We start from the raw sequence: 25,910 nt of genomic DNA on the forward strand, positions 1-25,910 counted from the left end.
GACAGAATCAAACAGCATTTTTACACAATGCAGAGGATTAACCCCTTAGGTTCCACAGTGAGTATAACAAGCATGCTTTACTGCATATACTGACTGATACTACTGTTGTGGGTTTAGTAACACTAAGCCATGAGGAAGAGACCTTTCCCATGAAACCCAATGGTTGTAAGCTGATAACCAATAAATATTTCAAAAGGACCTTTGAGTTATATGAACTTTTGTAATAGGTGCTTCTCAATACCCACCCTAGAGTTTATCATCAGATGAGAGGATGTTTGTTTTGCAATTAGAGAGGTAGCAGGCTAGGAGCAGACCAAGGTCCATATACACTACATCTTCCATTCGTTTGAAGGAGCATCTGTTTGTCCCACGCTACCATACATGCATCATAATTCTCCACTGCTTCCATACTGTTGTATTTGTATATATATATATACGGCCTCATATTAAAGCAGTTATACCAGGATGATGGCTGAGGCTGCAACCATGATCCCAGTATCATTTTTTACAGTGACTGATTCCCTATCAGGTAAAAGGAATCCTAGCAGCTATACAGACACTGGATTACTTTTACAGGTGGTGGATGGGGGTCCCACCGCCCCGTTTACCAGGCTCTCCTGTTCGATTGAGGAGCCCAGGAAAGATACTACTGGTGGCATTGGCTTCAGTGAACACAGTGGGAGGAACTGATATTGTTCCTTCCACTGTGTGACATCATAAACCGGAAGTGACAAAGATTTTGTCACTTCTGTTTTCGGTTTGTTTGTTTACAAACTGTTGCTGGCTTGTGAAGCAGCAGATCAAGCTGGTATTGATTTGATCTGCTTCTTTAAAGGTCAGAGGGGAACCCACATCTCTACATAAAGAGGACCTGACAAAGCCCATGCTATCACAAGGGATGTTGTTGATCCGTTGTGATGGCAATAAGAGTGATTAAAAAAAAGGTACGGTGTAAAATTAAAAAAATTGAGAAAACATTTTTTTCCTAAAGCGCCCCCGCCCCCTGCACAAAGGCAAATGCGCACATATGCACGCATATGTAAACGGCAACCACACCACACCCGTGAGGTATCACTGCAAATATCAGAGTGAGAGCAATAATTCTAGAGCCAGACTCCTGTGTAACTATAAACTGGTAACCTGTGAAGGCTTTTAAAGCGCCACGTATGGATAATTTAAAGTACCGTAGTTGAGGCCGTTCCATGGGCTTGAGCAATTTTAAAGTGTGACATGTTCAGTATGTATTTCGGGTATTATGCTGTGCTTCCGTTCACTAAAATTTATTAAAGTTTATTTATTTTTTTTTTTAAATATGCGTTCAAAAAACTGCTGCACAACTACTGTATGACATAATAAAACCACCATTTTATTCTCTGGGGCCTCAGCTTAAAAAAAATTATATTATTTGGGGGTTCTAAGTAATTTTCTTGCACAAAATGCAGATTTTTCCTTGTTTTTTTCCATGTATGACAGAATTGGCTTGGGCGGCTACTGATTAAGTGGTATCCTGCTTTTCAAAAGGACAATTTTACCGAAAGGTAATATTTCAGCTGAAGTTGGAGTCTGCTAAGGGGAGTTCCCGTATTGTTTTGTGGCTTGAGCAGTGAGATCTTCCCACTATAGTTCCTGGTTATGTCAGGGAATGGGAAGATCGCTGCGGCGATTGAATCCGCACATGCGTAGAGTCCTGACAAAACGTACAGGCAGGCGGGCACTAGGACCCAGGCGTGCCTGTCACCAATGACTGCGCCGGGCAAGCATTAGGACCCAGGAGCGTCTGTCAGGAGTCGGGCGGGCTATTTAAACCCAGCTCTTGCAATGCTCAAGTGCCGTATGGTCTTTCCTGTGTTCCTGTGAGTTTACTTTGCTGCTGACCCTTCCTGATCCTGGTCTGCTGACTTCTCCTGCTCTGACCCCTGGCTTGCCTGACCATTCTCCTGCCTGCTCCTGCACTTTTGATCTCCTGTTGCCAAACCCGGACCGTGACCCGTTTATTCTTCTGCCTGCTGTTTTGTACCGACCTGCTCCGCTGTTACCGACCTGGCCTGTCTGAATTCACTTACTCTACCTCCTCACATCAGACTCTCACCTGCTGCGTACCACCGACAGGTGCCTCTACCACAGCTGGTTGCACCCAGGGGTCGCGACCTGGTCTCGGCTTGCTCCAAGTCCATCCCCACCATCAGGGGCTCTGGTGAACAAGCAGGTCGGAACTTAGATTGCGCGCCCTGGGGAATTCTGGTCTGTGGAACACTAGAGGCTACCACCGGCTGGTCCCTAACAGGTTATGTCTCCACCTACGTCACCATATTCCAGCTCATTTTTCTTAATGTGAAGGAAAACTTTCAGCAGGAATGGTGGGGGACCCTCATAATGGGCACACAATTCTAGAATCTAGTTCTGAGTGGATCAACCTATTGAGCTTCTATTCAGTTTAATGGTTTCTCAGCTCTGCACCCTTGCCAAAGCAATGCCACCAACTTCTTGATGAAAGTGGCCAACTAAACAACATAGCTGTACACAGGGGTGACAGGTACACTCCAGCAGAGTGCCTTATCTTAAAAAATAAACAACTTCCTGGTTCTAAGACGCATCGACACTTATTACTCGAGTGATGTTAATAGGTATCTCTGTATTGAACTTCAGGTTTTGTGCTTGATCTGCTGATATTGTTGACTACTTTTTTCATGTACTTGTCTTCTTTTTTATACTTGCATTTTGTATTTCTGTTTAATATTCATGTATATTTTATATAATGTCTATTCTACCTCACTTTATGGTGCGGTTATTGTAGTCTACCTCCTAATAAAAACGTTTGTAAACAAAAACAAACAACTTCCTTCCCAAATTTATAGGTGACTGTGAGCAATTTCCAGCTGAGCAACACTGCTAAGCGCCATCCATACTTAAAAATAATCCATTATTATTGTCAGAGTGATAGCGCAGCCACTCACAGAGGCCTCTGCAATAAACTGGAGGCACTCGGCCATGTAATACCTTCTCCGCCATTCTTAATGACTGCTTCATAATTTAATATCATCCTAATGGCTTTCTAAATTTCGGCAAGGAAGCCATTATCGGAGTGCACAATGGAGCGGCGTCCGAAGTCCTAATGAGGAGTGCCGCTGCGTGCACCAGATAGCTGGAGTGAGCAATGCGTCACACTGTGAGTGAATGTCACCCTGTCTCTGTACGGAGAGCGGCAGACGTCGGCTCGGCAGGGTGAACAGAACGGAGTAAATTTAACACAGAACAAAAGTGAAGTTTTAAAGAATGAAAGCTTACAGCAAGCACTACTTCTAAAAGAACTCCGTTGTAAACAGACAAAAAAAATCCTACAGTCTCCAACGGCAAAGTGGTTAGGACCTATTTTTACAACCAATTAATAGATTTGTTTCTGAATTCAGCAGCACTGCCAAGACACAGACTACCAACTTCCTAAAATAGATGCCCGGCATCATCTGTTGCCCAAGCACACCCAATATTACAAGATTGCCACCTCATATCTACTGTATGATTACCTGTAACAAACCACCAGGTGCCTTCTGCTTTCTGAGTCGTGGCCTGCACCCCCTCTCCCTTCCCTATCCCCTTCAAAACTGGCAATAAGGCAGGGAACTCGATAATGGATAGTACCCAAGCAGTGAATAACCTTTGGTGGAACTAATGGAGCTGTATATTCCAAATTTCCATTATTCATTCGATAGAAACTCACCTGTTCCCAAACCCGCCTGGAATAATATGACAAATCAGTGGGTCCTGGAGCTGGTAGATCTCTGTGAAGAAGTGTAAGGTGGGTACACCTTGTTGCAGTGTGAAAGTTCAAGTGAGGGGAATAGCAAGTGTGAGTGTTCAGGTGACAATAGGTGTAACTGTGAAGGCTCAAGTGAGGAGAGGGTTATGTGTTATGGTTCAAGTGAGAGTAAAGTTAACTGTTAGGGTTCAGGAAAGAGTAGGCTTATGTGCTAGGCTCAGATGAGATTAGGTTAGCTGAGAGGGTCCAGGTGAGAACAGAATCAGAGTAAGGGTTTGGATGAGCATAAGGTTAAGTGTTAGGGTTCAGGTGAGATTGGGGCTCAGGTGAGGGTTCAGGTGAGAATAAGTTATGTGTTATGCTTCAGGTGAGGTTAGAGTTAAGTATTAAGGTTCAGGTGAGATTGGGACTCAGGTGACAGATTCAGGTGAGACTGGAGTTCAGGTGAGAATAGGTTATGTGTTATGATTCAGGTGAGATTAGAGTTAAGTGTTAGGGTTCAGGTGAGACTGGGGCTCAGGTGAGGGTTCAGGTGAGATTGGGGTTCAGTTGAGAATAAGTTATGTGTTATGCTTCAGGTGAGGTTAGAGTTAAGTGTTAAGGCTCAGGTGAGGGTTCAGGTGAGATTGGGGTTCAGGTAAGAGGGTCCAGGTGAGAACAGAATCAGGAATTGGGTGAAAATAAGGTTAGGCGGCAGGGCTCGGGTGAGCATAAGGTTAAGTGTTAGGGTTCAGGTGAGATTTGGGTTCAGGTGAGAATAGCTTATGTGTTATGATTCAGGTGAGGTTAGAGTTAAGTGTTGGGTTTCAGGTGAGACTGGGGCTCAGGTGAGGGTTAAGGTGAGAATAGGTTATGTGTTATGATTCAGGTGAGGTTAGAGTTAAGTGTTAAGGTTCAGGTGCAATTGGGGCTCAGGTGAGATTGGGGTTCAGGTAAGAGGGTCCAGGTGAGAACAGAATCAGGGTGAGGGTTTGGGTGAAAATAAGGTTAGGCGGCAGGGCACGGGTGAGCATAAGGTTAAGTGTTAGGGTTCAGGTGAGATTGGGGTTCAGGTGAGAATAGCTTATGTGTTATGATTCAGGTGAGGTTAGAGTTAAGTGTTAAGGTTCAGGTGAGACTGGGGCTCAGGTGAGGGTTCAGGTGAGAATAGGTTATGTGTTATGATTCAGGTGAGGTTAGAGTTAAGTGTTTTGGTTCAGGTGAGATTGGGGCTCAGGTGAGGGTTCAGGTGAGATTGGGCTCAGGTGAGGGTTCAGGTGAGATTGGGGCTCAGGTGAGAATAGGTTATGTGTTATGATTCAGGTGAGATTAGAGTTAAGTGTTAGGGTTCAGGTGAGACTGGGGCTCAGGTGAGGGTTCAGGTGAGATTGGGGTTCAGTTGAGAATAGGTTATGTGTTATGATTCAGGTGAGGTTAGAGTTAAGTGTTAAGGTTCAGGTGAGATTGGGTTTCAGGTGAGTGTTCAGGTGAGATTGGGCTCAGGTGAGGGTTCAGGTGAGATTGGGACTCAGATGAGACTGGAGCTTAGGTGAGGGTTCAGGTGAGATTGGGGCACAGGTGAGAATAGGTTATGTGTTATGATTCAGGTGAGGTTAGAGTTAAGTGTTTTGGTTCAGGTGAGATTGGGGTCAGGTGAGGGTTCAGGTGAGACTGGAGCTCAGGTCAGGGTTCAGGTGAGATTGGGACTCAGATGAGACTGGGGCTCAGGTGAGGGTTCAGGTGAGATTGGGGCTCAGGTGAGTGTAACGTAAATGTAAGATTCAAGTAGTTGAGATGTGATCTGTAGAAATATGTAATTGTATATCTAGCTTCATTCCATGTTAATAATAAGATGTGTTCAGAATTCAGTCAGACATATGGTCACCAATTAGCATCTGAAAGGACAGAGCAGCTTCTAGGCTGGAGGTGACACCTGGATGCCAATAAGACTTTGTCACCTATATAGTCAGACTTTGTCACCTTCTAGAAATCTAAAAAGAAAAACTCTAGACAGTTCAGCTTCGTGATGCAGCAGGAGACCAGAAGTGGCTCCAACGTTTCTGCCAAGCATGAATTAGATCAGCAGATCAAAGGAGTATATTTCATCTCTCATAAAAACCAAAATATTAGTTGCATAGAGATGAAAATCCTTCTTTCTGATTGGACACACTGTAGGCAACATCTGCGTGTAAAACTGTATTTGTAGCCTATGTAGAATCCCATAGAAAACGGTTATATGGCACCTGATTGTGACAGCTGAACAGTGATTGGTACTGTTGCGATTGGGCTGATGCGTTGGTGTCGGAAATTCAATCCCTGACTTGGTGATTCAAATCAATCCTGGTCCAATCGACTTTGGGCATTTCAGTACCCAGAATGTCCTGTGGGCTGCTACAGGAACACCCCCCCAGAGTTGATTGGCCAAGGGCTAATGCCCAGCCTACGTCCATATTCCCATAAATTGAGGACCTGAGATATGGACAGTGTGATTCGTACGGAGCCGGTTCTATTGGCTGGTGGATCGTGGACTTTCTCTGACTTGCTCCAGTCACAGGATAACTCTTGGTAAAAGTTTTATTTCTGTTTTTATTCCCTTTTATTTTATAGCCAATAGCCAATTATGTCTTCTTGTATTTTCCGTATTATTTGTAACTCTTTATACTTTGTACATATGTTATGCACTGCCCACTTTTGGGATATTAAATCATAAAATTAATAAGTGACTTCTGGGTACTTTAGCTCGGGCTCATATCTCCGGAGAGATTGTATTGTATTGCAGTGTCTTTATATGCTCGGTCAAGTTAATTACCTATCTGTATGCAATTGCACTGCGTGTTGGTAGATTGCATGCAGATTGTAAGGTAGCAGGTCTGCCATACGGAGATCTGTGTGTGTGTGTGGTGGCCCAGCAGACCAGTCTGCAGACAAACTGTTGGGTGGTGGCAAGCTACCATTTATTGTGTGTCTGGTGCAGGGGGGTGTGGACAGTGGAAGAGTGATTAGCACCGGGGTTCTAGCTTGTAGGATAGCTGGAGGAATCCTAGAAGGGTGTGCCAATTGCTAGACTGCTCCCCAACCCTTAGCGTGCACCAGATTGTATATAAGATTTGTATCTGCCTGTGTGTGTGGTCAGCCAGCTGAATTGGAGTGGAATCTCCCTCTAGTGGTGGCCAGAGGTAGTGCGGGCTGTGAAAGTGTATCACGGCTGGTCTTATATATTCAAGTAAGTCCCCCTCATTCCCTCTTACCCCAAGTCACGGACGTGCACGCCTCAGTCAGTTAGCTAGTTGCTGTGGGCGTGGGCGAGTGCGTGTGGGTTGGATCCGTGACAGTGAGAATAGGTTATGTGTTATGATTCAGGTGAGGTTAGAGTTAAGTGTTTTGGTTCAGGTGAGAGGAGTGTTAACCTCCCTAGCGGTATGATTATGTCCATATTTCTGTGCTCAAAGCGGTACATTTTTTTGCATGGAAATATGTATTTTTTTTATTGTAGGCTTGTAATTTTTAGGAATAACTCACTGAAATCTGTCCGAACAAGAGTCTAGTAAACATCCTGGGTATGATAAAATTTGAAACACGAAATCATAAATTAGAATTTAATAAATAATCATAAAAAATAATATAATAACAATAAATTTAATTCAATGATATAATCAAATCAAAAACACTGAAATTTGAAATATAGCACCAAGTTCTCACATCACTGAGCAAAGTCGCAAAATCGTTTTCAGTGTCTGATGACAAATTTCCCCACGAATCATTATCACTCAATTCTTCAAGTGGTTCTAATTTACGATCGCTGTTCTCTAACTAGTCTAAAACCGATTTTGACCTAAAGGGACGCTTTTTGGACGCCATGGATGTTTCTCAGTTTCCAGGCAGAAAGAACAGTAAAAATGCAGGCAGGGCGCCGGACAAAGCACTCGGGACAAAATGTATGTGAAATAGTTTGATACAGTAATGTTTTACTATGTTATTTTAGTGAATTTAGTGAATGTCACTTTTTGTCATTTTCAAATTTCCCGCCGTTCCGTCCCCGTACGTCCCGATATCACAGGGGACGGAAACCAGAAGGCAGATGCCGGCATCCGCCAGAGGACATTACAGGGGACACTGCAGGAGGGACATCACGGGAGCGCAGGATAAGGTAAGTGCAGAAGAGATCCCGGAGCAGCGCCGCATGGTAAGCCCGAGTGTAGCTCAGGGTTACCGCTTGTGGTACTGAAGCTTTACCCCGAGCTACACTCGGGAATACCGCCAGGGAGGCTACAGTGGTACTAAAGACGAAATCAAATGAGTCACATATGATGTAGTCTCTCACCAAAAATAATAAGCTGTCTTAACAGAACAAACAGAAGCTCTCAACAGAACAAACCATGCAGCAAAAAAATAACAGACTTACTGACAAGATGATCTGGTGAAAATAAAGGTAAAGAAGAAAAGGAATGCAGCCACGACATCTGAGCGCCACAAACCAAAAACATTGTTTAATTCATTTTTAAAATTCAAAGCAAACTCCCCCATCCATCCACGTCTCCATGCTTTATTTTGTTGAGAATTCACTTAGGAAAAACACCCCCCCTAGCAATTCTGGCTGTGGCCATCTTTATTAAGGGCAGAAGATTGATTTAGCATTTACTTCCTGGAGTCAGCTCAGACATGCAAGCAGGTGGGTGTGCTTAGCTGAAAAAGCCCCTCCTCCCCTCCTGAAGTATGATATCATTTGCCTAGGCATGGAAACCAGGAAGTAACTGAAGAAATGTAAAAAAAAAGTTTAAAACAAGTAAATACTATATACTTTCCTATCTATGTACTAATACTAGCAGCATACGGAATAAAAATATTCCATGTTGATTGAGAGAGTGGCGTTGTACTTTAAGGAGCATCAAGGAGCACTTGATGAGGTGGGGTTGGAGGACTGTCAGACTGCTCTGAAAGGAAAAGCTGACAGGGTCGTTTTATGTTACAGAATAGCTTGTGTGGTGGTGATATAGGTTATATGGATTCTTTATTAGAGAAAGTGGATGATTTACGTAGAGGGGGGGTACTATGGGAAGGAGTTGTGAGGCAGAGTCTGCATACAAGTCTTCATCACGCTCTTTGGTGTGCCACGCAGCCCACGGAGAGTTGTACATTGATATGAGGTGCAGGAGGCAAACTGTTGGACAGATTAAAGTGTGTCTAAAGCTATAACATTTCCTTTAGGCTTTGTATAGAGTAGCAATTGGTAAAATCCCATCAGGTTATTTTAAGGTACAGTACCTGTGTCTCATTGGGGAGATTTGTGTCCCATTAACTCCTGTTAATGGAGAAACAATACGAAGTTAGAGGAAATCTATCAGTAGAGAGGGAGCTTCCATCTTAGACAGCCGTTAAAGAATATGTAAATCCAACATTTCATATTCCCGATATGTGCCTGCTGTATGAAAAAGTATCCTGTTCTCTTTGTATTGCTTCCTTTGTGTGAAATCCCTGGTGTTCCTGAAAGTCCCTCTGCTTTCCTATTACAAACTTAGCACACTAGGCATGAGAGCACAGTGTGGTCAGTTCGCTAGCTGTACTGGGAACTCAGTTTGCTCTCCTCCAATGATCAGACTTCTGCTCACATGCCCTCCCTTCTGTACAGCCATTCACTGGGAAGTTGAGTGTTCTGATGTTTCTCCTCCCTCACCTCTCTGTTCTCTGCTGCATTAGGACCTTAGAGGGTATGTGATCACTTATAAAACAAGGAGAAAAAGGGTATTTATAATGTTTTTATATGTATACACAATTGTTTTGCCTTTCATTTCTATTTTAAACTGATTGGGTTGCTTTATAAGGTGAGGGTTTACATATACTTTAATAGGTGTCCCCACTGGAAGATTTCCCCTCTATTTCCATCCTGGTGACAACTGTAACATTTTAGTTTTTCTTCTATCACTTCTGGTTCTGGTGACAATGGTTACAGGACAGTGGGGACACAGGCAACAATAAACTCTTCCACTTTAGATACATTTTAGGAAACCAACTTTGCTATTGGTAGGGGCCAAGTGAAAATGTTTTTGTGCCTTGGATGCAGGGTGAGACACACTGCCCTTTATTATATAAAATTTAGACCAAACTGGTTGAGCTGTGTCTGGGCTGTAGAGGACCCAGCACAGAGTGGCGGCAGGAGATGGCGAGGTCACTTCCATATCATAAACTATAGACACATATATGGGATTTCCAATCAGAGCAGTCCCTTATCAGCAGGCTGCAGTGCTGCATATGCTTTCAACCTTCAAGTGTCCCCAATAAACTTTTTATTGTGTTACCATTCTTCACAGAGAACAATTACTGTCTCTGCTTGTAGTTACTGCAGCACACTTGCTCTCATTGAACACAGCTTTTAGCATTCACCTAGAAGGTTGTGACAGGCAGTGATCCACTAAGATAGAAATAACTGCATTGACATACTGAGGCCTCCTTCATGGTGTCAGGAGCAATGGGCAGCTGCAAAAATGAATTATGGGAAATGTTCAGCTCACTAAAGGCGTTCCATTGTTTGTTTATAATTGCCATCCCAACCACACCACTGGCTCAGTCTGTGTTCAAGAGAGGAATCCCTGGGTTTCATTACAAGGACCCAATGAACACGACAATTTTGGTTACAATCTCATTTTGTTGATGCCAATTATTGACAGCTTTGCATTTTCTCTCTGTCTCACTGATCCTGTGTCACGGGTCATATCCCAGGATCAAGGCATAAATCTTATTTCAGTTTTTGCATATGCATAATAAAAAAAGCCATTAATTGCAGGGATTGGGACCACAAATGGGTGGTCTCTGCATGTTTTGAGGCAAAATCTAGCTAGGACCAGCCTGTAAAGTGGGCTTGATGAGTTGTCTCTGCATATTTAACCACCTGCCGCCCGCCATATAATACAATGACGGGCACAAGGTGGTTCTCTTGTTCTGGGACAACGTCATATGACGTCGTCCCATTCTAAGCGTGCAGCACGGCTATTGGCGGTGCGCTGTGCCTGTCGGACATAGCGAATCACTGATCAATGGAAAGAGCCAAAGATGTCGGCTCGGTCATGTGATCAGCTGTGTCCAATCACAGCTGATCACATGTAAACAGGGAAATGCCAGTTATCTGCATTTCTCTCCTCACGAGCTGTCACGCTGGCAGCTCGAGAGGAGAGGAGAGCCGGTAATCGGCTTTCCGCGGAGGGGACATGTACAATGATCATCAGAGCACTGATGATCAGTGTGCTCTGATGATCTGTGTAGCCCCAGCAGTGCCACCTATCAGTGTCCATCAGTTCCAGCTGTCAGTGCTCATCCATGCCACCTGCCAGTGCCCATCAGTGCTACATTTCAGTGCAAATCAATGCCACATATCAGTGCCCATCTGAGCTGCCTTTCAGTGTCACCCATCAGTGCTAGTCATTGCCACCTATCAATGCCAGTCAGTGCCACCTATCAGTGCTGCCAATCAGTGCCACCTATCAGTGCCAGTCAGTGCCACCTATCAGTGCCAGTCAGTTGTGCCTATCAGTGTGCATCAGTGCCGCCTATCAGTGCCCGTCAGTGCTGCCTAGCAGTGCTGCCTAATAGTGCCAGTCAGTGCCAGCTAACAGTGCCAGTCAGTGCCGCCTATCAGTGCCAGTCAGTGCCACCTATCAGTGCCATATATGAGTGCTGCCTTTCAGTGCCCGTCAGTGATGCCTGTCAATGCCCATCAGTGCCACCTACCAGTGCCTCCTCAGTGCCCATCAGTGCCACCTATCAGTGTCCATCAGTGCAGCCTATCAGTGCCCATCACTACAGCCTCATTAGCGCACATCAGTGAAAGAGAAAATTCACTTATTTCCAAAATATTATAACAAAAACTAAGAAAACATTTTTCAGTGGTTTTTGGTTTGTTTAAGAAAAAATAAAAAACCCAGAATTGAATACCACCAAAATAAAGCTTTATCTGTCACAAAAAAATGATAAAAATTTCATATGGGTACAATGTTGCATGACCGCGCAATTGTCATTCAAAGTGTGACAGCACTGAATGCTGGAAATTGGCCTGGGCAGGAAGGGGGTAAAAGTGCCCTGTAGGCTAGTTGTTAAAGGTGGGGTCTGGGTGGGACCAACCTGTAAAGTGGTCTCAATGGGGGGTCTCCGCAAATTAATAAATGGCACGCTGGTGGGACCAACCCATAAAGAGGGGCAGGATATGGGCACCCCCAACTGGAATGTGAGCAGCTGATATGCAAATCATGTGCAGAGTTAATAGTGTCCTAGAATCTGGGACCATAATGTTGGCAAGAATGCGTTTGTTAGATCACCTAAAACAAGATTACACCCCTAAAGGGCAGATTTATATATCCTTTCCTAGGAGATCTTTCAGATATTCCACTCTTGCTGCAAGCTAGGCAGTGCTTGTGCCAAAGCTGGAATTGCACCCCTGCTCGAATTTTCAGACCTAAATTCCATGGAGATCAACAGTCTGTACCAGGGGTGGACTGACAACTCATGGGGCCCCTGGGCAACAGGGGATCATGGGGCCCCCTGTGTCCTCGCCCACACTCAAACCACACCCAAAAAAGCCTATGAAAAGGTACCAGGGGCATCTCATGGGGCCCTCTACTGATCCCGGGCCCTCGGGCAGTGCCCGAGTTTCCAAATGGTCAGTCCGCCCCTGGTCTGTACTACCAACAGTGAGAATCTGAGGGAAGAACGTACAAATTACTACAGATCTATAGGAGTAATTTAGTCCAGGACCCAGTGCTGCAATGCCAAAAATCTGACGACTAAGTCCCCTTGTTACATGTTTTTTTATTGCTTGAACTAGATGGACTTGTGTCTTATTTTCAACCAGACTAATTATGCAACTACACTCATCGGCCACTTTATTAGGTACACCTGTTTAATTGCTTGGTAACACAAATAGCTAATCAGCCAATCACATGGCAGCAACTCAATGCATTTAGGCATCTAGACGTGGTGAAGATGATTTGCTGAAGTTCAAACCAAACATCAGAATGGGGAAGAAGAGGGATTTAAGTGACTTTGAATGTGGTTGTTGGTAACAGATGGGCTGGTCTGAGTATTTAAAAACTGCTGATCTACTGGGATTTTCACGCACAACCATCTCTAGGGTTTACAGAGAATGGTCCGAAAAAGAGAAAATATCCAGTGAGTGGCAGTTGTGTGGACGAAGATGCCTTGTGATGTCAGAGGTCGGAGGAGAATGGGTAGACTGGTTCGAGATGATAGAAAGACAACAGTAACTCATGTCAATATGGACCAAAATCTCTGAGGAATGTTTCCAACACCTTGTTGAATCTATGCCATGTAGAGTTAAGGCAGTTCTGCAGGCAAAAGGGGTCAAACCTGGTACTAGCAAGGTGTACCTAATAAAGTGGCCGGTGAGTGTATGTAACTATGTCACGTGTTGGCATGGTGTCCGCATAGCATGGCCTGGCTGTTACTAAATACATATAGGCAAGGAATGTTGATATAAATGGTTGTATATTTTCATTCTCCCCTAGGAAAGCATTCCTTTGGCATCCCCTCCTACCCTGGTCGACTGGTTAGCCTAAGTATTTACATACAACAGCAGACATCATAGACACACAATTCCCCGGAGGCTGGGACTGAGAAGCAGATCTGTTAAAACATGCTGAGAATTTAATTATGTTTTTTTAATGTCTCAAATTATTTCTTCATGCTAGTTTTTACTATTTTATACTGTATAAGAATTGCAGATGGTTTTTTCTCAATTATTTGTCTCGTCCTCATTTGTGCTTTGTACTGTATGCTCCAATGTTTTCGAGCCATGATGAAGGGGAATTTTTGCAACCCCTTAAATGGATTGGATCAATTACAGATTGTAATGGAGTAACAGAAGAGCTTTTACTTTTGCATCGTAACATTGGTTTGGTGCCAGTTCCTCCACACTATCCACATGTCCTAGATTGCTAGATGTTCATTTCTACATGTATGGAGGCAGATCTATCACAGAAATGCACAAATTGTACCCATAGAGCAGCAGTAAGGACCCAGATGTTTGAATGTCAGCAGTTGGAGTAGCAGTCAGGAACCTTTGATGTCTGGGTGGCCATGAGCAACCGTATGGTAGCCCAGGTGCCCTAGGCCACAGCCTGCATCATTAATCATTAAGACTTCACCTCCGCAACATCTCCAAGATACGCCCGTTCCTGACCTCGGAAACCACTAAGCAACTCATTCACTCCCTTATTATATCACGCCTCGACTACTGTAACTCCCTCCTCATTGGCCTACCTCACCGCAGGCTATCCTCACTTCAGTCTATCATGAATGCTGCGGCCAGACTCATCCACCTTACTAACCGTTCCATATCTGCCACCCCCCTCTGCCAATCCCTCCACTGGCTTCCAATTGCCCAACGGATAAAATTCAAAACGCTAACACTGACGTATAAAGCTGTTCATAATACTGCCCCAAATTAAATCACTGATCTTGTCTCCAAATATCACCCAAACCGTAGTCTCCACTCCTCACAAGACCTCCTACTCTCTAGCTCCCTTCTCTCCTCCTCCCATGCTCATCTCCAGGACTTCTCCAGGGCTTCCTCCATCCTCTGGAACTCCCTACCCCAATCCATCAGACTATCACCTACTCTGCTCACCTTTATGCACACTCTGAAAACCTATCTCTTCAGGGAAGCCTACCCCACCCTCAGCTAATACTGAACTCCTCTACTCTTCCAACCACTCCATCCCCCACAGCTATTTCCTCCTGTACCACTATCCCCTCCCTCCTAGATTGTAAGCTCCAAGAAGCAGGGCCCTCGAACCCCTCTTGTATTGAATTGTATTGTTACTGTACTGTCTCCCACCATAATGTAAAGCGCTGAGCAAACTGCCGGCACTATATATATATCATGTATAATAATAAATAATAATAATAATCAACTTTTAAATGTTTTGGGGCAACTGATGTAAGCCAATAGGCTAGATTGGTCTGCTGTGGACAAACGTTATGTGCAAAATTCAATATTAACCCCACAATATATTAACCCCACACACAGGAAGCATATACAGAAACTTGGAAGCAGTTATCTGGGAGAATTTTGTGGTTGTCACATATACACCCTGAGCTCAACCTTTCAACATCTATCTGACTCAACACAGCGAAGAGACTGGTTCCCCCACTGGTGATCATGGTCATCTTGGAAGTTATCACACTGCAAACTACTGCCTTCTAAACACTGCTTTGTTTTTACACGCTAGCCCTTGACATTTAGGGGCAGACCTTAAAATATGTAGCCAATTTTCTAAAAATAAACAATCACTCCTTCTGACCAGAATGAAAAGGTTAAATAATATATTCACACAAATCCGATTCTGTATCCTTCCTTATCTGCACAAGTTTTGCTTAGATTGGCATGCAAAATCCTATTAATTATTTCAGTCCAAACTTGCACTACGTTCAATATTTGATAATAATAATCTGTGTCTCGGCAGGGTGTAAGGAAGGGAAGGAAATGAGAGTTTCTGTATAGCTAATAAACGAAGATAAGTGCTTGTTGATACAATATTATTAATTCTGACAGTAACCCTTCCTACTGTGGCAGACGACATCTCACTCCAAAAAGTGTGTGCATGTCGCCATCACATGTGTGATCTGTGCCATATAGCAAACAGTGGAAGTGTAATTACCTCCGCCCGCTTCCAGCCTAGAACACAATAGGATGAGAAAAGAGGCACTAATCCAGGATCTGCAGAGGCTGCGGAGTGGTTTTCCTGCAACCATCTGTGCCGTACACTGGACTAGGCTGTTTGGCCAAAAGGCACGGGCGCGTCACCTCCAAATGAAGCACAATCAACTTTACAGACATATGTTTGCCTCATGTTTCACAGACAGACGCTGGGATTGTATGTGCGCCCCCGTGGGTGGCAGTGCCAAGCAGATTGGGTTGTAATGGCACATTTTCTGGAAGGCTTTTTACAGTGTTAGGGCAATGACATGAGGTGAGGAATATACTAAGGCAACTGCAATATAAAGGCTAAATAAAGATTCAAATGGGCTGTAATACAATAACAGAAGAGGCAGAAAGGGAACAGATCCTGTGATCTGGCTTGGGGTCCGCAATACTAGGTGCACTGTGCTGGCAGAGAGACCTACTGGACTGCACAGAGAGCCGTCCAGAAAGGTGGACTGCTGTACAATGAATGCTTTTCTGCAGACGGGATGAAAGTGAAGTCTGACAGCACAGCTTCTAGCAGTGCCCATTTTAGAAGAAAAGTGTCACTTCTAAATCCATCTCTATCACAATTGTCCCTTTATTAGGACACTGGCAGGTGTCGGCTCTTTAACAACCAACAACTCATTCCTGCTCCTGACAGACGTCTGTTTACAGCCGTTAAACAGAACAGGAATGAGACTTGTTCAGTTAAAGAAAAAAAAAACCTGAACGGATGCAGATGCAAATGGAAATAAACTGGTGATCATCTGTTTACCCATAGAAATGCATTGCTGTCCATTTTTCATCCGTCAATGGATGGATGAAATATGGACAGACAAGAAACTTGTGTGAAAGGGACCTTAGTTGTTTCCATTCAAACTTTGGCACTTACATTGTGAGCGCAGAGGAACCAATAAAACAAATTATTCCCATGTTGAAAGCTGTCAAACCCTATATTATTATTTATGAATTTTGGATGCGTTCATCAAGAACAAAGTAAACACACCTTATTAAGTAAGACATGAACATTCATCTTTGAAACTAATATGGGACAATTATAAACAGTGGGTTGGGATGGCAGCATGCCAAGAAGAAAGATATTGGCTCAGCTATACGGATAAATGTATATGTGATGGAACAAATTCCAATCAATGGAAACCGCATCTGTCCGCTTGGGGATAACCCGATAGCCCAATCTATACATACAAAATTTCAACTTAAATGGTCTCTAGTTCTTTCAAAAAGTTTGATGTCTACCAGTACAGGATATCATACAAAAGTTTACTATCCAAAACCTTTTGATTATCAGGGATAAATATGACTTGAACCTGGATTTACATGATGTAAGGTGGATTTAGATTTTAATGGAATATTGTTGCCATGGTGTTTTAACAATATTTTAGGTAATAACGATTTAGGCAAGGACACAGCTCTAAGAATAGTATTATTGTTATATGCAATATATGGAATAAAGCGTACAGGTTGTTACACTGTTATTTTACCTAAAATAGACTTTATTTTGTAATCGCTGATTTCTATTCTGTTATCCAAATAGGTAATAGATGTATTCGATATGAGGAATATCCGTTCATGCGCGCGAATTTACGTGTTTTTTTGGCGCCCTTTCACGCTGTAAAGACCGCCCTCCCCCTACCGCCCCTTGTGACTACAATACGGAGCAGTAAAGGATGGAGGAGTCTGCATGTGAGCACGAACGATCGCAGCAGCAGGTGCTAAACAAACAACAGGTGCATGAACAAGACCATCAGGAGAAAAAAAGAAAGGCAAGCAACATGACCTTTGAGGAAATGGTTGAGATGGTGCGAATATTATTAAAGAAGGATTATGATTGCCAGATGCAACATTGCAAGAACACCAATCGCAGAAAAGATGCAATAATGGGGAAGGCCATGAAATACCTGTGGCAAAAGCTCGGGATAAAACGCACCAAGGACCAATTGAGGAAAAGATGGTCTGATCTAAAGTTGAGGGAGACGGATCAGTTTAAGTGAATCTGAAAATTATTAAGAAAAAGTGAGTATTGCACCTTCCTTAAAAATTTTTTTTATGGGATGTGATTTAGATTATGTGAAATATTTGGAAAATGCTACTGCCTGTGCTCTGTCTATTCAGGAATGTATTGTATCTTTTTATTTTTAATAGGTAACTTTATATATCATGAAGATGCAGACTTAACTTCCATGCTACATATCTAAATGTTATCTTTCATACACACAGGAGAACAACAGAGAAATGCAGAAGCAGAGATAACAATTTTGGAAGAAACAAATGACATGCATGATGAACATGTAGAAATTGCTGATGATGATATTTTGCACATTATGCCTGTGGATGAAGATGTTGTCAACAGCACTAGTGGGGGTAAGTACTCACATGTGCATACATGCATCTATCCATGCAAGCTTGCATGCATTCATGTCTGTATAAAAAAAAGTTTAGTAATTTACCTTTGTTTATTTAGGAAACCCAGAACCAAATGTATTGAATACTTTCACCGCCCAGAAGCTCACTGCTGAATTAATGATCTGTAATGTTCACATTTAGGATATCAAAAATAATTTGACCACCTTACAAAGTACTTTGAGCGCCATGCAATGCAGAGTAAACACAGTATTGGATACACTATGCAAACTGATTTGAATTGAATCTTGTGTTGTACATGCAAGCAATGGTCTTTTTCTCCTTCCTTACTGATGATGTATCTTACAAATATTCAAATATAATCTTTATTGTACTGTCAATATGAGGTTTGGAAAAGGATGTCTGCAAAAACAATTCTCCTTTCCCATGACTAATTTTTTTAAAAAGTTTAATTACTGCAAGCATAGGGCCTTTTGCCCATTTCTTACTGTAATGTCAATATATTTTTATGCACAGCATGTCTTGTAAATACATTCCAATTTACTATGACAAATTTTTGAAAATGCTTTCATTACTGATAACAATGGGCATTTGCTAATCAATATATTGTTATTTGCTGTACTGTCAATATATTTTTTGGCTAATGATTCAGGTACATATATTCATATTTACTATGAACAATTTTTGGATATGCTTTCATTAATGCAAGCACTGGGGGTTCACCTCAAATATATATATATTTTCAGATGGTTTGGCTTATTATGACTTCTTTTGTGAAGGTTGGAACCATTTAACAATACTTGTATTGTCCTATATGTACAAAATGTACAGTGCGCTTTTATACTGAATAAAAAATAATGCTTTGGATACTGTCTATCTATATGTGTCAATAAAGCTTTGATGCTTTAAACTATATTGCTGTTCTTTTTTAGAATATATATATATATCTATAGACAAAGTGTTATAAGTGTTAACTGTGCAATACATAACATTAATTATGGGGTATTTAAGCACTACACAATAAGCATAGTGGATGCATGTTATTCTACATAACAAACACGAAGATTACTGCACAGAAATACATGACATGCCATGACATACTGTCCTGTTTACACACCAAAACTTTTGACCTTTCTCCCGGATAAGAAAATTTGTTCCCTAAGAAACTTCCAGGTCATCACACATGCGCATTAATTTGTCGTTTAGAAAATCGGGGGGTATTGCCATGAATGGGAAGAAATTCGGTCATTTTCTAAAAATTTTCCAGCTCCAACGACATTCAAGAAAACAAAAAAATACGAAGATCCGCAGACAAAATTGCCCATACACGAACAGATTATCAGCGGACTTTAAAGTCGTCCAGAAAATCGCCTTTAATCTCCACATGTGCCTAACTGTTAGAGCCACAGGGACCCCATAAATGCTTTCTATAATATAGAACACGTTGTTTTTCTGCAATCACTTTGAGCTTTTGTTATGCATCCAGGTTGGATGGCTCCAACCATTTAGAGTGGTTTAGTGTATACTGTACATAGTCAAAACTTTTTTTTGTAGTTTTGAATAGAATAATAAAGGGTTAAAACTCCTGCCAGATTTTTTTTGCTCAATGTACAAAGTCAAAAGACAGCACTAGACAAAGGGTCTAGGAATACAAATTGATTCAATATTAGTGTTAATTCATAATGAGAAACAGGCAACACACTTCAGGGGCTCAAAGGTCTCCCCCTTCCTCTGGACTATAAAACATATACAAAAATTATTTTAAATATGTACATTCCTACAGTTGTTCAATTTATATAAATAAAAAACACTGTGAACATATAAGTTCTTATATGTGTTAAATTTATAGAAATACTAAAGGTTGTAAATAAATTTTCATATTGGTTCGATTAATATAAATAGATATAAAAATAGTAACAAAATGTGTTGTAAATAGAAAAAGAATGATAAGATTGTTTAAATATAACCGATAATATTAATAGAGTCATGGGTTGCACAACAAAAGCAATTTATTTGAACTGAAGCAATATAGAAGTGTATGTGTTTACAACCATTTTTATATCAGTTGTATAACCATGACAAAGTAGGTGAGCTCTGTTCCCAAATTCGCGTTTTGGGTTATGAATCAATACGACTTTCAAAAGACTTTGGACTTCTAGTTTTAAACTTCAGCTTTTGTGGAGAGCAGCCTCACCAGAGACACTACACCCGGTTTTGATCCGATTGACCTACTGATAATTTGAATCAGTTAATATGCTTAATCAATCAATCAATCAATCAATCAGTTAACCACTTCAATAACGGACACTTTTACCCCCTTCCATCCCAGGCCAATTTTCAGCTCTGTCGCATTTTGAATGACGGTCATGCAACACTGTACCCAAACAAAATTTTTATAATTTTTTTGAGACAGAGCTTTCTTTTGGTGGTATTTAATCACCAATGGGTTTTTTTTATTTTTTGCTAAACAAACTGAAAAAGACTGAAAATTTGGGTGAAAAAAAAGCTTTTTTCTTAGTTTCTGTTATAAAATTTTGTAATTAAGTAACTTTTCTCATTCACTGATGAGGAGGCACTGATGGGCATTGACAGGCATCGCTGGTGGGCATTGATTTCCGCCTGGCTACCCTTCTTTCTCTCTTCCGAGCTACCCACCATCATCCTTGGAGACTTCAACATCCCTGTCAGCATCAATAACCCAGCTACATCCCAACTCCTCCACTTAACCTCCTCTTTTGCACTCGCACAGTGCATACAATCCACCACCCACTCCGACGGGAACATCCTAGACCTTGTCTTCTCCCATCAGTCGTGCACTGGAGCAGCTATGGCTCAAAACCAGATCCCAACTAGCGTTCACCCGTTATAAATCTGCCTTCTACACCTACACCTCCTCCCTCCACGCTGCCAAACAAGCCTACTTTCTGACCCTCATCAATACTCTCTCCTTCAATCCTTGCCGGCTCTTCTCTACTTTTAACTCTCTACTCTCTCCGCCCCCACCTCCACCCAGTACCTCACTTACCGCCCCAAGATTGCCAATCACTTCAAAAACAAGATTGACACAATTCGCAGGGAAAACGCCGCTGCCCAGACTTCCACCCCACCTATCTCCTCTCACACAGCAACCCCCTCAACACCCCTCTCCCTTGGCCTCAACACTGTTCAGACCTCCACCCCACCTAACATCCCTCACACTGAAGCCCCCTCAACACTCCACTCCTTTGACCTTACTACCAATGAGGAGGTCACTAAGATCTTCTCTGAAGCCCGCTTCATCACCTGCCCCCTCGACCCTGTCCCCTCACAACTCCTACGATCTCCCTCCTCCTCCATCCAATGCTCACTCACCCACATCTTTAATCTCTCCCTCTCTTCTGGCGCATTCCCCTCCCCTCTGAAGCACGTACACATCACTCCCATACGTAAAAAGCCCTCCCTGGACCCCACCGACCCAAACAACCTTAGACCCATCTCCCTGCTGCCATTCACATCCAAACTCCTTGAGCGCTTAGTCTATAATCGCCTAAGCTCCCACCTCAACGACAATAACCTCCTCGACCACCTACAGTCCGGCTTCTGTCCCTACACTCCACCGAAACTGCCTTACTCAAACTCACCAACAACCTGCTAACTGCCAAAGCTAATGGCCACTATTCAGTGCTCCTACTCCTCGACCTCTCCGCGGCTTTCGACACAGTCGACCACCCCCTCCTCCTCAAAAAACTACACTCCCTCGGCCTCAGAGACTCCGCTCTCTCCTGGCTCTCATCCTACCTATCACAACGCTACTTCAGCATTACCTATAACGCTACCACCTCCCCCTCACTCCCCCTCTCTGTCGGGGTCCCTCAAGGCTCTGTCCTCGGGCCCCTTCTCTTCTCCATCTACACCTCCTCCCTTGGCCAACTGATATACTCTCACGGCTTTAACTACCACCTCTATGCCAACGACACGCAAATCTATCTCTCGACCCCTCGCCTCACCCCTTCAGTTTCTGCCCGAATCACTAGCCTACTGAACGACATATCAGATTGGATGTCGCTCCACTTCCTTAAACTGAGCCTATCCAAAACTGAGCTCCTAACTTTCCCCCCAGCCCGTGTATTGTCTCCCATTGTAATGTACAGCACTGAGCAAACTGTTGGCGCTATATAAATACTGTATAATAATAATTGATGGGCATCACTGATGGGCACTGAAAGGCAGCATTCATATATGGCACTGACGGGCACTGATAGGTGGCACTCACTGTCACTGATAGGCGGCACTGATTGGAACTGTTAGGTGGCACTGACAGGCATCACTGACTGGCACTGCTAGGACTAGGAGGCACTGAAAGGTAGCTCTGATGGGCATTGATATGTGGCATTGATGTGCACCGGTAGGCACTGATATATGGCATTGATGTGCACTGATGGGCACTGTTATGTGACATTGATGGACACTGACAGGTGGCATTGGTGGGGCTACACTGATCATCAGGGCACTCATATGATGTCCTCCCAGAACGAGAAAACCACTGCCCGTTCATAATTTCTTTATATGGCTGAAGGGAGGTGGTTAATATGCTGACAAGAAGCATGCCGATAACAGGAAAGAATAGGGTGACAAAGAGATGAGCTCTCACTGTGCTACTGCTCCTTTCAATGTCCATTCACAGGCTGGGGGGAGTCCAGGATGAGCTCAGAGGAAGTGGGTTGAACTACAATGGCCATCAGGCATCTAGCAGCAGAAAAAAAAATGTACTGCAGGGTAAATTTCTGGATCGAAGGTGAACTTTTTAGCAAAAGCTGGTTTTGTTATTTTATCTTTTAATTGGATATTTATTTTTATTTTGTTATTTTTGGCTGAAGTTCTGATTTAATGAACTTATTGTTGCCCTTGCCCCAGATCGTGGAAACTAGAAATCAGAGCATATGGCGCTGAACTTGTTTAACAGTGCGGGCAATAACTGGCGCATTTTGTGTCGAGAGAGATTCATTGAAGCGCCTCTAATGAATCCACCCCCGGGGTGTTGAAACCCAAACCATTTTTTTATTTGGAACTAATTTGAGAATGGCAGGATTCACACATAATAATTCTCAATATACATATTTATATAGTCGCACAGCAGGTTTATTTGCAGGCGTTGCCGAGAGTCAGAATTTGTTTTGTTATTATTGCACTTTTTATTAGAAATGGATTTTCCTGCACAGCTCGGCAGGTGCATTGTGTCAACATCCGCAGTACAGAGCTGCAGGGCCAATATATGGAATACGGAGCCAACTGAAGAGACATTTATGTTTAATCTGATCATAAAATAACCCAAATGTAACAAGCACACCACATCTACTGGTAAGTCGAACAAAACGCTGTGAATACCTGACATTAAGGTAAACAGGCAAAAACCAGACTGAAATATATACATGTAAAATTTTTTACCTGAAAAAACAAATGTAACTGTTCAGCCAGGCTTGCAATTCTCCCATTCCTGCCACAAAATATTGCCAGAAGAGTTAAACAGAGTTAAAGGATACATTCGCCTTTGGAACGTTACATTTTTCACCTGTTTTTAGGGTGGAACATATAACATAATTCAGCATCTCACCCTTCCATGTGACAGCAGACGAGGGATCTTCTTCCGGCACCCACTGTCACTATTTGAAAACAGTGCGGGGCTTCACCCACACAGCTGTGTCATTCATTCACAATTTCCAGAATGAATGCCTACAAGTTCCCCAGCTTCAAAGGCTTTAGTTATCATCAGCTTGTAGTTCTCAATGAACTACAAGCGTGCTGGTGAGCACTCTGTTACTTCATTGATCTTCTTGCTCTTAAGTAACTGCCTGCCCATCTGAGGTAAAGGCGGACCTGCTGAGAGTCTGCAGGAGCCTTAGACTGCACCCAAGATTTCTTGATCATTGATGCAATGCTCCACAGGTTCCTTAAAAAAAAAAAAAGCATATTCTTTTACCTGCCAAAAAAAGTAAGGTGAGCTTATCCTTTAAACCATTATCTGGAGATTACAGCTCTGCAATCTTTCTATGTTACCACCTACCGCCCGCATGCTCACAGTCAAAGTATCGCCCGCAATGTTCTCCCACTGCTTTATGTCTGAAATAAGCCTTATAAATATCTAGTTCTGTCGCCCCCAGTGCCTAAAACATGTAGAATAACATCACTATGCAATCTACTGAAGTTCTAATTGGTTACCCCCACTCTCAGTCTGATTTTAGCCATACAGGGAAGTTAATATTACTATGGAGAATGATGGCCTATTTACACGTTTTTGCTGTAGGCTCACTGCCTGCCATTCACTATGATGTAAAGTGTATGTCAGAGCAAAATTAAAGTGATTCTAATGGTTGGAATTAAAAAATAATTGATACCTACCTGCTCTGTGTGATGGTTTTGCACAGAGCTGCCCTGATCCTCTTCTTTTTGAGTCCCCTGCCTGCTGTCCTCGCTCCTCCACACAGTTGAGCCTCTTGCTATAGGAGCACTCAAGCAAGCTCACTCCCGAGCTGCGCTCCTGTAAACGGCCATTGTCCATTCACATACAGAGCGTGATGCGGCCCCACCTCCTGCTCTCTACTCTTTGGCTCACTGGCTGTTATTGACAGCAGCAGAAGCCTATGGCTCCCACTGCTGTGCGAGCCAATGAAGAGATAGAGACCTGGAGAGCTGTTTCTCTCATGCCCATCACTGAAGCGAGATGCGGCTCAGGTAAGTATAAGTGGGGCTGGGGGGAGCTGCAGCAAGAAGGTTATTACCTTAATGCATAGCATGCATTAAAGTGGTTCTAAAGGCTTAAGATTTTTTATTTTCATGCATTGTATTGATGAAGGTAAAAAACCTTCAGTGTGCAGCGCTCCACCAGCCCCCCCAACACTCACCGGAGCCCAAACTCAGTCCAGCAATGTGCACAGGAGACTCATCTTTCCCAGGTCTCTCCCTCCTCATTGGCTGAGACACACCTTAAAGTGGTTTTTAAAATAACAAAATAGTGTAGTTATATTCCCTGTGTTGTTTTGTGTGTCTTACCTTGTAATCATGGGCTCACATGTTGTGGTTGCAGTTTATAGTGTCATGGCTGATCGATCCCCCTATGTCCATGTATTCCTACACCTAGCTTGTCCCTATTCTCTAAAGAGACAAGCATTGTCTTATTCTGGGTCACAAAGTCTAATCCATGCCTCGCCATTTCCTCTGTGTTGCATCACAAATATGGGCATGCTAATGTGACGAAGGACTATATGGTGATCTCTCTGTTAATTGCTCTGCCTGTTTGTGTCTGTTTCTGACCTAATTACTATTTAGCTGTCACCTGCACTAGCACCAGGCTAAAAGATCTAGGGATTATGGAGTAATTTCTACGCAGAAACTGAGTTCTTAGACTACATGATGGGAGGTCATGTATTAACCTGGGCAGTGCCATGTGGCATGCTTCATGTTTTAACAAAACACAAATTGCTGACACAAGAATTTGAAGATTTACTATACTATAAATTTTGAGGTTGATGTACTAAAGGCAAATAGTCTGTGCACTGCAAGTGCTGTTGCTCTAGATCTGATGCAAAGAAAAATAAAAAACAAACAATATTTTTGCTTGCACCTGATTGGACAATAGAAATCAGCAGAGCTTCCCTTCATTTTAGAGCAGTGGTTCTCAACCTTTCTAACGCCGTGACCCCTTAATACAGTTCCTCATGTTGTGGTGACCCCCAACCATAAAATTATTTTCGTTGCTACTTCAGAACTGTAATTTTGCAGTGGGAGGAATAGTGCCCCATCATTGGTGTCAGTGGGAGGAATAGTGTCCCATCATTGGTGTCAGTGGGAGGAATAGTGTCCCATCATTGGTGTCAGTGGGAGGAATAGTGCCCCATCATTGGTATCAGTGGGAGGACTAGCGCCCCATCATTGGTATCAGTGGGAGGAATAGTGCCCCATCATTGGTATCAGTGGGAGGAATAGTGCCCCATCGTCGGTGTCAGTGGGAGGAATAGTGCTCCATCATCGGTATCAGTGGGAGGAATAGTGCCCCATCATCGGTGTCAGTGGGAGGAATAGTGCCCCATCATCGGTGTCAGTGGGAGGAATAGTGCCCCATCATCGGTATCA

Source organism: Staurois parvus, unplaced genomic scaffold, assembly GCF_062004578.1.
Source record: "Staurois parvus isolate SC_StPar_1 unplaced genomic scaffold, SC_StPar_1.0 ptg000671l, whole genome shotgun sequence".
In the NCBI taxonomy this organism is placed as follows: domain Eukaryota; kingdom Metazoa; phylum Chordata; class Amphibia; order Anura; family Ranidae; genus Staurois; species Staurois parvus.